Below are 12,532 nucleotides of genomic sequence, written 5' to 3'. Positions count from 1 at the left end.
TAGTGTATTACCTGTATGTTTCAGATGCTGGTGCTGCTACTGCTGGACCAAGTGATGTGATGTACGCCCAGATTCAACTCAAAGAGTTGGACAAGAAAAAGAGAAGTAATTCTCAACCGTCACATAAATTAATACAAAATGCAGCATTGTTTTTCACTCATAAAAAAAGTCCTCCTCCTCAGAAATGCCAGCTGATCCAAAAGAAAATCCAGTCTATTCTGAGGTCAAGACAGGGAAGGCCACAGGTGAGACCCATTCTACAGGTTGGCAATCAGTGAAATCTAAATGTGCGATTTTGGAATTTTGATGAAGATGCAATAATCTCATTCTTTCATTTGTCCATTTTCATCAGCTTAAACAGAAGGCCAAAGCCAAAGAAGAAAGGTAAGACTAGACATCCCTCCATATTTCCCCTCACTCCTCTTTTTATTTTACCTTTATTTAACTAGGCAAGTCAGTTAAGAACAAACTCTAGTTTTCAATGACGGCCTAGGAACAGGCCATCATTGAGGGTTAACTGCCTTGTTCAGGGGCAGAACGACAGATTTGTACCTTGTCAGCTTAGTCCAACTCTCTAACCACCAGCTGTATATTATTCTGTATATTCACTGGTTATATATATTTGTTTTTTTCACCCCTTTTTTCTCCCCAATTTCATGATATCCAATTGGTCGTAGTTACAGTCTTGTCTCATCGCTGCAACTCTGAGAGAGAGAGAGGCGAAGGTCAAGAGCCATGCGTCCTCCGAAACACAACCTAACCAAGCTGCACTGCTTCTTGACACAATGCCCATCCAACCCGGAAGCCAGCCGCACCAATGTGTCGGAGGAAACCGTACACCTGGCTCCCGTGTCAGCATGCACTGCACCTGGCCCGCCACAGGAGTCGCTAGTGCGCGATGAGACAAGGATATCCCTGCCGGCCAAACCCTCCCCTAACGATGTGCGCCGCCCCATGGGCCTCCTGGTCGCGGCCGGCTGCAACAGAGCCTGGACTCGAACCCAGAGTCTCTAGTGGCACAGCTAGCACTGCAATGCAGTGCCTTAGACCACTTGGGAGGCCTGGTTATATTATTCTAATGTGTTATCCTTACCCCTTATAGAAACTGCAAATCCACCTGAGGCATATTTGGTCTATTCTAAAGTGAAGCCAGGCACATCCACAGATAAGACTAATTATAGTCGTATGCTATTGATATTTAATATGATACTAATATGGAACTAATTCTTCAATGTCAAAGTATACTTAATCTATTGTTAGGTTCTGGACAAACTGTAGTAAAAACTCAGACGGACAACTAGAAAAAGCTCAAACCAAGTTTATTCCCGCACTGGGTCATACATCTGCAAAGACAAGGCATGAATACACAAGCACATATATTTATAACTTTGCACTAGGCGAGGTCAACTCCTTACAAATCTATACAACCAATACATCTCCGTTGCTAGGCAGGGATTTAATTGGTACCTCTCACTGGTGTAGTCAGACCTGCCTGATACTAAAACATTTGTGGGCATGGAAGTGTATGTGTGAGATAGGACTGTAGTAGACGAGTCGTTGTGTTGGGCCTCTCTGGCCTCCCTCCCAGAGGTTTCTTCTCACTTCATCTGTTGATTCGACTTCAAGACGCATTCTTCACTCCTCCCTAGTTCCGCAGCTGGCCTGCCTTATCAGTGATTAACTGTTGCCCTTCACCTCCCTCCTTAGAAACATGGAACAGAATATGAACTTTCTACACTCAGTAACTTTCCACACACCTAGTTCCCATCTACCCTTCATTGGCCCCAACATATACATTCCTTATACACGTGAAGTAATCAATCGATTCTAGAATGATAACATGAATAAGTATATTTCAAGCTAGATTTCAACACTACTTAAAGGACGTCTATTTGTTTGATTCTTAAGAGTTTGTTTGACTGCGTGTCCTAAACTACTTTGTGTGGTGAAATGTTGCAGGTCCTTGAGGGATGGAGGGATGGAGGGATAGCGGGATGGCGGGACACACGCAAACACACACACACACGCACGCACGCACACACACACTCACACAATAACACCTTGTACATTAAGGATTTTTTTCTTATTTTATTTATCAACAGCTACAGTGCCTTGCGAAAGTATTCGGCCCCCTTGAACTTTGCAACCTTTTGCCACATTTCAGGCTTCAAACATAAAGATATAAAACTGTATTTTTTTGTGAAGAATCAACAACAAGTGGGACACAATCATGAAGTGGAACGACATTTATTGGATATTTCAAACTTTTTTAACAAATCAAAAACTGAAAAATTGGGCGTGCACAATTATTCAGCCCCCTTAAGTTAATACTTTGTAGCGCAGTTTTCAGTTCTTTCCACAGATTCTCGATTGGATTCAGGTCTGGACTTTGACTTGGCCATTCTAACACCTGGATATGTTTATTTTTGAACCATTCCATTGTAGATTTTGCTTTATGTTTTGGATCATTGTCTTGTTGGAAGACAAATCTCCGTCCCAGTCTCAGGTCTTTTGCAGACTCCATCAGGTTTTCTTCCAGAATGGTCCTGTATTTGGCTCCATCCATCTTCCCATCAATTTGAACCATCTTCCCTGTCCCTGCTGAAGAAAAGCAGGCCCAAACCATGATGCTGCCACCACCATGTTTGACAGTGGGGATGGTGTGTTCAGCTGTGTTGCTTTTACGCCAAACATAGCGTTTTGCATTGTTGCATTGTTGCTGCATCTCTGATCAGTCTTCTCCTTGTATGAGCTGAAAGTTTAGAGGGACGGCCAGGTCTTGGTAGATTTGCAGTGGTCTGATACTCCTTCCATTTCAATATTATCGCTTGCGCAGTGCTCCTTGGGATGTTTAAAGCTTGGGAAATCTTTTTGTATCCAAATCCGGCTTTAAACTTCTTCACAACAGTATCTCGGACCTGCCTGGTGTGTTCCTTGTTCTTCATGATGCTCTCTGCGCTTTTAACGGACCTCTGAGACTATCACAGTGCAGGTGCATTTATACGGAGACTTGATTACACACAGGTGGATTGTATTTATAATCATTAGTCATTTAGGTCAACATTGGATCATTCAGAGATCCTCACTGAACTTCTGGAGAGAGTTTGCTGCACTGAAAGTAAAGGGGCTGAATAATTTTGCACGCCCAATTTTTAAGTTTTTGATTTGTTAAAAAAGTTTGAAATATCCAATAAATGTTGTTCCACTTCATGATTGTGTCCCACTTGTTGTTGATTCTTCACAAAAAAATACAGTTTTATATCTTTATGTTTGAAGCCTGAAATGTGGCAAAAGGTCGCAAAGTTCAAGGGGGCCGAATACTTTCGCAAGGCAAGCATGGTTTGATTGTGTATTACTGTAACAGCTTTTTGTATTGTGTGGTGTAATGATAATGGATCTTATCTGCAGCTGCAGTAATTGTATCTGCTTTGTGTTGTGTATTGAATTGTACTGTTTTGTTGTAAATGTATTACAATGGTTATCTTTAATTTATTATGTCTGTTATTCAGATGATAGAATAACATATTTGCATATGAATTTCCAAAATATTATAAGTATTATTCATGTTTTCTTCTAATGGCCTGTACTTTTACATTATCTTTGCATTATGCTTTTTTATAAACTTTTTTTTTTTTTATCCACCTGATGGAATGAGTGCTTTCTTACAGTAAATGGATGTTGTCATTGTAAATGTTTCCATAAAACCTAATTTGGTCAAACCTCCTTTCAGCCTAGTATAGATCTTAGGCTCCCAAATGTATGATTTAAAGGGCTTCTTGTGACTCCCTATCCCGGATCCGGGAGCATAATCATCGCCTGACGCTAATTAGCATAACGCAACGGACATAAATACCCCTAGAAAATATTCCTATTCATGAAAATCACAAATGAAATATATTGAGACACAGCTTAGCCTTTTGTTAATCAACCTGTCATCTCAGATTTTCAAAATATGCTTTACAGCCAAAGCTAGACAAGCATTTGTGTAAGTTTATCGATAGCCTAGCATAGCATTATGCCTTGCTAGCAGCAGGCAACCTTGTCACAAATCAGAAAAGCAATCAAATTAAATTGTTTACCTTTAATCAACTTTGGATGTTTTCACTCACGAGACTCCCAGGTAGATAGCCATAAGTTCATTTTTTCCCCAAATATTTTTTTTGTAGGCGAAATAGCTCCGTTTGTTCTTCACGTTTGACTGAGAAATCGCCCGGAAATTGCAGTCACGAAAACGGCGGAAAATATTCCAAATTAGCTCCATAATATCGACAGAAACATGGCAAACGTTGTTTATAATCAATCCTCAAGGTGTTTTTCTAATATCTATTCGATAATATATCCGTCGGGAGAATTCGTTTTTCAGTAGGACCGATTGGAGTAATGGCTACCTCTGTATTTTACACGAGAATCTCTCTCGGAGCCACCATGTGACCACTTACGCAATGTAGCTGCCTACGGCTATTCTTCAACATAAATGCGTAAAACTACGTCACAATGCTGTGGACGCCTTGGGGAATACATAGAAAGCGTAAGCTCGTTGATGGCACATTCACAGCTCAATAGGGACTCATTGGAACGCAGCGCTTTCAAAACCTGGGGCACTTCCGGATTGGATTTTTCTCAGGCTTTCGCCTGCAACATCAGTTCTGCTATACTCACAGACAATATCTTTAAAGTTTTGGATACGTGTTTTCTATCCAAAGTTGTCAATTATATGCATATTCTAGCATCTTGTCCTGACAAAATATCCCGTTTAAAACGCAATTTTATTTTTCCAAAAATGAAAATACTGCCCCTAGAGTCGCAAATTAAAGGGGCAATCTGCTATTTCTGTACCATTTTTGGACATAAATGCCTCATGAACAAAGTTCAAATGCCGAACCCCATTTTTCAGAATGATTTATTAGGGAAGAGTGTGCCTGAAAAGAACAGTTCTTCTCAGTTTTATGATGTTATATACTTTGTAGGAGTTCTGAGGAGCTGGTTAGTACTGTTGCTGTGTATCACTTTTTTAATATTGAAATGTGGACATGCACGTCTACGATGGCAAAGGGATCTTCCAAGTAAGCAAATGTAAGACTCATTAGCCAGGGTGTGGTATTTAAATGGAAGCAATATTGAATATTTTCATTGCTGTGTTGAATTCCAACCTATGTATGCATGACTACCAGTTTTCCCATATTGTCTCCTCATCCTACAGACAGGTCATGACGATTAATGACATTAGTGGTGTGTGACTCTTACTGCTATTTCCAGTGTCCCTGCATGGTCTGGAAGATCACCGTTCCAGTTAGGGGGGTTCTGTGTCTATGTGTTAATGTCTATGTGGTCAGCAGCAGCTTGGAAACACATGCTCCAAAACCACCACCATCAGACTGATCAACACAGTGGCAGACCCCAAAAGTCATCGTCTAACTCTCTAGCTGAGTGAAGGGTTATTTTCAGAGATCAACTGTAGAATGTGACTTCCTTTTCAACTAACATACAGGAATTATTTTATAGAACAGCAGCCCTCATCAAAAGGAAGTCTCTACTCTTTCTCCTCAACTCTTTCTTCTCTGTGTGTTTTGGATAGTCAACTGCTAGCTATCAGTGACAGTGATAGATAAGGACATACAGCCAGAGGAAACAGTCATACAACACCCTAAAGAGATGTCTGGTGGTCCCTTCTCCTGCTTCTCCAAACAGGGAATATTCCTTCTCCAACCTCCACTATGGTTAGTTGTATAATGATTTGTATTGATTTGAACCTTTTAAACACAATACAACCATTAACAACAATACAACCACAAACAAGTTTAAAAACATTTCCCCATCGTGGTCCTCTTGAAAATACATGAAAACAAAAATCTACACAAGTTAACGTGAAAACAAAATACCTCTCAAATACATCTCATCAATAGGGAGGAAACTGTCAAAGGAATAAAATATATGACCTGTCACGTACTGACCTTTATTTCCTTTGTTTTGTATTTATTTAGTATGGTCAGGGCGTGAGTTGGGTGGGCAGTCTATGTTTGTTTTTATATGTTTTGGGGTATTTCTATGTTTCGGCCTAGTATGGTTCTCAATCAGAGGCAGGTGTCATTAGTTGTCTCTGATTGAGAATCATACTTAGGTAGCCTGGGTTTCACTGTGAGTTTGTGGGTGATTGTTCCTGTCTCTGTGTTTTGCACCAGACAGGGCTGTTTTTGGTTTTCCACATTTGTTGTTTTTGTAGTGTTCGTGTTTATCCTTTTTGTTATTAAACATGAATCAATATAATCCCGCTGCTTTTTGGTCCGCCTCTACTTCACCTAAAGAAAACCGTTACAGAATCACCCACCACAACAGGACCAAGCGGCGTGGTAACGGGCAACAGCAGGAGAGGCAGCAATGTCTGGACTATACTACTTGGGAGGAAATAGACAGGTGGGCGGTCGACCAAGGAGGAGTGCCGGAGCCCGCCTGGGATTCGCTGGAGGATTCGCTGGAGCAGTGCGAAGAGGGGTATAGACGAATGGAGTTGGAGAAGCAAGCACGGCAGCGCGGTAGGAAGCCCGAGAGTCAGCCCCAAAAATGTATTGGGGGGTGGCACACAGGAAGTGTGGTGAAGCCAGGTAGGAGACCTGCGCCAACTTCCTGTGCTTACCGGGGGACTGGACCCAGTGCGGGTGCATAGCCCGGTGCGGTACATTCCAGCTCCGCGTATCGGCCGGTTTAGAGTGAGCATTGAGCCAAGTGCCATGAAGCCGGCTCTACGCAGCTGGTCTCCAGTGCGTCTCCTTGGGCCGGCTTACATGGCACAAGCCTTGCGCATGGTGTCCCCGGTTCGCCTGCATAGCCCAGTGCGGGCTATTCCACCTCGCCGCACTGGCAGGGCGACCGGGAGCATTCAACCAGGTAAGGTTGGGCAGGCTCGGTGCTCAAGAGCTCCATTGCGCCTGCACGGTCCGGTCTACCCAGTACCACCTCCACGCACCAGCCCTCCGGTGGCAGCTCCCCGCACCAGGCTTCCTGTGCGTGTCCTCGGCCCAGTACCACCAGTGCCAGCACCACGCATCAGGCCTACAGTGCGCCTCGCCTCTCCAGCGCTGCCGGAGTCTCCCGCCTCTCCGGCGCTGCCGGAGCCTTCCTCCTCTCCGGCGCTGCCGGAGTCTCCCGTCTGCCCGGCGCTGCCGGAGTCTCCCGTCTGCCCGGCGCTGCCGGAGTCTCCCGTCTGCCCGGCGCTGCCGGAGTCTCCCGTCTGCCCGGCGCTGCCGGAGTCTCCCGTCTGCCCAGCGCTGCCGGAGTCTCCCGTCTGCCCAGCGCTGCCGGAGTCTCCCGTCTGCCCAGCGCTGCCGGAGTCTCCCGTCTGCCCAGCGCTGCCGGAGTCTCCCGTCTGCCCAGCCGGAGTCTCCCGTCTGCCCAGCCGGAGTCTCCCGTCTGCCCAGCCGGAGTCTCCCGTCTGCCCAGCCCTGCCGGAGTCTACCGTCTGCCCAGCCCTGCCGGAGTCTCCCGTCTGCCCAGCGCTGCCGGAGTCTCCCGTCTGCCCAGCGCTGCCGGAGTCTCCCGTCTGCCCAGCGCTGCCGGAGTCTCCCGTCTGCCCAGCGCTGCCGGAGTCTCCCGTCTGCCCAGCGCAGGAGACCTGCGCCAACTTCCTGTGCTTACCGGGGGACTGGAGAGACCGGGCAGGCTGTGGATTTTAATTAAGTAAAAAAGGACCCACACACTCAGATATGTAAAGATATAAAGGGAAAATATGTGATGTGCCACATACAGCATAAACGAAACCTGGAAATGCGATATATAAATCCAATCCATTATTATCTATTATTGATTAGGTAGGACTTTGCATTGCAGTGTATTATTGTGTAATTATTCATGTAGGCACACTGTAACAAGTATTAGAATGTGTGTGTTTCAGGTGTGGGTTTCCTCTGATCATCAACAAGAGAGTGGGGGCCTCTGTAGATCTGCTGGCAGGCTTGAATAGGGGGCATTTCAAATCATTGGAGTAGAAGTATAGGGCTGTCACACCCTGATCTGTTTCACCTGTCTTTGTGCTCGTCTCCACCTCTCACCAGGTGTTTCCCAGCTCCCCTCATTATCCTCTGTGTATTTATACCTGTGTTCTCTGTTTGTCTGTTGCCAGTTTGTTTTGTTCGTCAAGCCTACCAGCGTTTGTCCCCTTGCTCCTGTCTATTTCTAGTTCCTGTTTTCTAGTTTTCCCCTTTTGACCATTCTGCCTGCCCTGACCCTGAGCCTGTCTGCCGTCCTGTACCTTGTCCCACCACATTAGATTATTGACCTTTGCATGCCCTGAGACCCTGAGACTTTCTGCCGTTCTGTACCTTTTGGACTCTGATCTGGATTACTGACTTCTGCCTGCCCTTGACCTGTCATTTTGCCTGCCCCTTGTTCTAGTAATAAACTTTTGTTACTTCGACACTGTCTGCCTCTGGGTCTTCCCTAATACGTGATAATACGAACTGGCCATGACCGACCCAGCAGACTCAGACCAGCTCCACAATGCTGTCTCCCTGCCCTAATACGTGATAATACGAACTGGCCATGACCGACCCAGCAGACTCAGACCAGCTCCACAATGCTGTCTCCCTGCAAGGAGCCACCATTGGACGACACGAGGAGTTACTGCAATGTCTTATGGAGGGATCCATACCCAGGAAGAACGCCATGACCAAGCGTCCAAGACTTTGCTGGAGCAATTCCGCAGATTCCCCACCGGGCAGCGGGTCACACTCTTAATTTCCCAGCCTATCTCAGTGTTCCGAGAATCCTACGGAGCGCTACACTGGAGATTCCGGGAACCTGCAGGGTTTTTCCCTCCCAGTGCTCCCTCATTTTCGGGCTGCAGCCTTCTTCACTCCCCGCGGACCACTCGAGGATAGCGTACATCATAACGCTGACGTCCGGGAGGGCACTCGCCTGGGCTACGGCGGTGTGGGAGCAACAGTCCACCGTCTGCCTCAGTCTAGAGGGGTTCGTGGCAGAAGTTCGGAAGGTGTTTGATTCTCCGTTGTCCGGGAAAAAGAGGCTACTCATAAGCTGTTCCAGCTACGTCAAGACTCCCGTAGTGCTAATACACCCAAATCCAACAGCGTTCGAATATCTTACTGCTTTTCTTCTAACCCTGAATGTCAAGTACACAAGCATGTCCCTTTATCCATCCACACATACTCTACTGCTGCATGGCCACTTTGACTGAGACTTTCACCCTCTCCTTACAGGTTTAGCAGGGAACTGACCCCATCTGGGTCTTACTCCCTAGGACTTACCATTCGCAGATTTTGGCCTGTTCGGGCTTACCTTCCGGGACTCACCCTATTCTTATAGTAGTCCCATGAACTAATCCATTCGGGATTTACCCCCTAGGACTTACCCTACAGGTACCAACCTTTTTGGGCTTACCTTCCGGGGCATACCATATACTTTATGGTACTAGCAGGAACCAACCTACTCGGGATTTACCCCCTAGGACTCATCCTCTACAGGTATCAACTTGTTCGGGTTTACCTTTCGGGACTTACCATATACCACAAAGCTACGACCGGACGTAATACAATGGGACTAAGCTTAGGACTAAGCTTAGGCTTTGTAGGTCCGTATCCTATAAGTGGTTCAGCCTACAACTGTCATCTCCTCAAGATGTTAGAATTGGTGATAACAGGTGTAGGAAGTGTGCCTACCTTATTTCTGGTGCCGGCTCCTGTTTCACTGATTCGGAATCTCTAGTTCGAACGCTCATCGTGGTGTACCCTGCTCACAGCGCCGTTGGGTTCTAATTTTCAGAGTAAAAACTCAATGGACACTATGAAAGCATAACCAAGTATAGTCTTCCCAGAGTATCAACACAACTGCATTAGACAAAAAACATTTTCACAAAAGCACTGATGTTTTACCCTTCCTCCTAGGCTGAGTCTCCTCCCACCCATCTGAGCAAACATTGTGTCTTTACTGCTAGGCAGGAAACTAAGTACTACAGCCATAAACTTTTCTTTATCCCTTAACGTGACCTGACCTGACCTCGACCCCCTTCATCACTAATCCATGGCCCTCTCCCCTTATCAATGACTGCCACGTGATCACTTTCCCTGCACGCAGGACATTCCAAACGTAATAGCACCCACTATATACCTTCCTCCTACAGATAACCATTAACTTCTGGCGTAGACCCTCTAACCCTAAGCACTCAATATTTCAATAGGATCCCTGATATAATGTCAACGTTATACATGACCTTCTCTCCCTCAGTGACATGAATAAGTATGTTTCATATTCCCAGAACCCAACAGTATATATCATAAAGGCTTTGAGGGCTTAGAGAATTATGTCGCGAGAATTATGTTCTCAATGTTCATAAGCCAACTCAATTAAACTACTCAAGTCTGCTAAAACCAGGATTTGTAAGATACTGATTGAAATGGAACAGACGGAGGCCCAGCTAAAATAGTCAATAAGGTTTATTCACGAGAGCGCTGGTCTGTTGTACAAAACAATTCATTTTATACTGGCTTCTCACGCACACCCATTCACACTAACATACGCACCCACATTCACACAAACACACCCATTCACACTAACATACCCACGCACATTCACACAAACATACGCACACCCATTCACATTAACATACACACACCCATTCACACTAACATACACACACACATTCACACAAACATACACATTCACACTAACATACGCACACACATTCACACAAACATACGCACACACATTCACACAAACATACGCACACACATCCTGCTACCAAGCCGACAAAGATTAGGGGAATCCGTGAGACTTACTCCATCCTCCCTCAAGATAGGGAGACCCTGGGAAGTACTCTCAGTGACCCCAGCCAAGGTCGGCACCGAATCTTGCTCTGTTTTTAAGATACTATAATAGACATATTGTACAGACTATTGTTATACATGATTCTATTCAATTTCATACGATTGTATGGCTTCAGGGTGGAATATTCTAGTCATTCATATAAATTCCATCAACACTCTAACACACTGATCAGAAACTCCTGGTTTACAGGCCACATCACGCCTGCAAGTTACATTATGCTGGCTTGCAAAGTGATGTGTAATTCCTGTTGGATTCAGCAAAAGTTATCCAACAATTGGAACATTTAATCACACGCAACCTGCATTCAGAATGACTGCTGGGGTAGGGAAGATTGATTAGAGACTGCCTAAATCATATGAACTGGAACAGCCATATCAGTAATATGTGAAATAACACCAACTACTAACAGATTGGATTAGTTTAGAAACATTTATGTTATTTATGTTTATGTAGAATAATATTAGAATAATATTAATCGACCAATCGAAGTACATGCAAATACACAGGTATTGAAACAAAGCATTTTGAAAATCAACCAGCAAGAGATCATGCTGGAATAATGATGATGATAATGATTGGCATGATTTTGAGTTGTTTTGAGTAAACATGAATTTGTAATTTTACTCAACAAGCTTGTTCAAACACAACTGACTTCAAGCAGAGTTTGTTGATTAAAGACACGGACACATTGGCTCAAATTCTTGTCCTTTTTAAGTCCACTCAACTTGCATAATAACGCTAATCAAGCAATTGCTATCTTCAGTTTCTTGGCAATTTCTCGCATGGAATAGCCTTAATTTCTCAGAACAAGAATAGACTGACGAGTTTCAGAAGAAACTTATTTGTTTCTGGCCATTTCAAGCCTGTATTCGAACCCACAAATGCTGATGCTACAGATACTCAACTTGTCTAAAGAAGGCCAGTTATATTGCTTCTTTAATCAGAAAAACAGTTTTCAGCTGTGCTAACATAATTGAAAAAGGGTTTCCTAATGATCAATTAGCCTTTTAAAATTATCAACTTGGATTAGCTAACACAACGTGCCTTTGGAACACAGGAGTGATGGTTGCTGATAATGGCCCTCTGTTCGCCTATGTAGATATTCCATTTTAAAAATCTGCGGTTTCCAGCTGCAATAGTCATTTACAACATTAACAATGTCTACACTGTATTTCTGATCAATTTGATGTTATTTTATGGACACAACATGTACTTTCTTTCAGAGACAAGCACATTTGTCAGTGAACCCAAACTTGTGAACAGTGGTGTATATATTTCAAAAATGTTAGATTTTTTTATTTATTTAACTAGGCAAGTCAGTTAAGAGCAAATTCTTATTTTCAATGATGGCTTAGGAACAGTGGGTTAACTGCCTTGTTCAGAACAACAGATTTTTACCTTGTCAGCTCATGGATCTGATATTGCGACCTTTCGGTTACCAGCCCAACACTCTAACCACTAGGCTACCTGCCACCCCAATAAGGTTGTAACGTAACAAAATGTGGAAAAAGTCCAATGTTCTGTGTCCTTTTCAAAGAGAGGAATGACAATGTCCTTTCAGCATACATATTCTGTAGTTCACTTTTTAATGTATCTATTTTACATTCAATCTATCACTGTGATCACTACTTTCCTGGGTTGTTACTTTGAACAGTTGACAGACTGTAACTCAAGAACATCCACATGCAGTTGACCTCCA

This window comes from Oncorhynchus clarkii, chromosome 21, assembly GCF_045791955.1.
Source record: "Oncorhynchus clarkii lewisi isolate Uvic-CL-2024 chromosome 21, UVic_Ocla_1.0, whole genome shotgun sequence".
NCBI lineage: Eukaryota > Metazoa > Chordata > Actinopteri > Salmoniformes > Salmonidae > Oncorhynchus > Oncorhynchus clarkii.
This window is presented reverse-complemented; position numbering follows the sequence as displayed.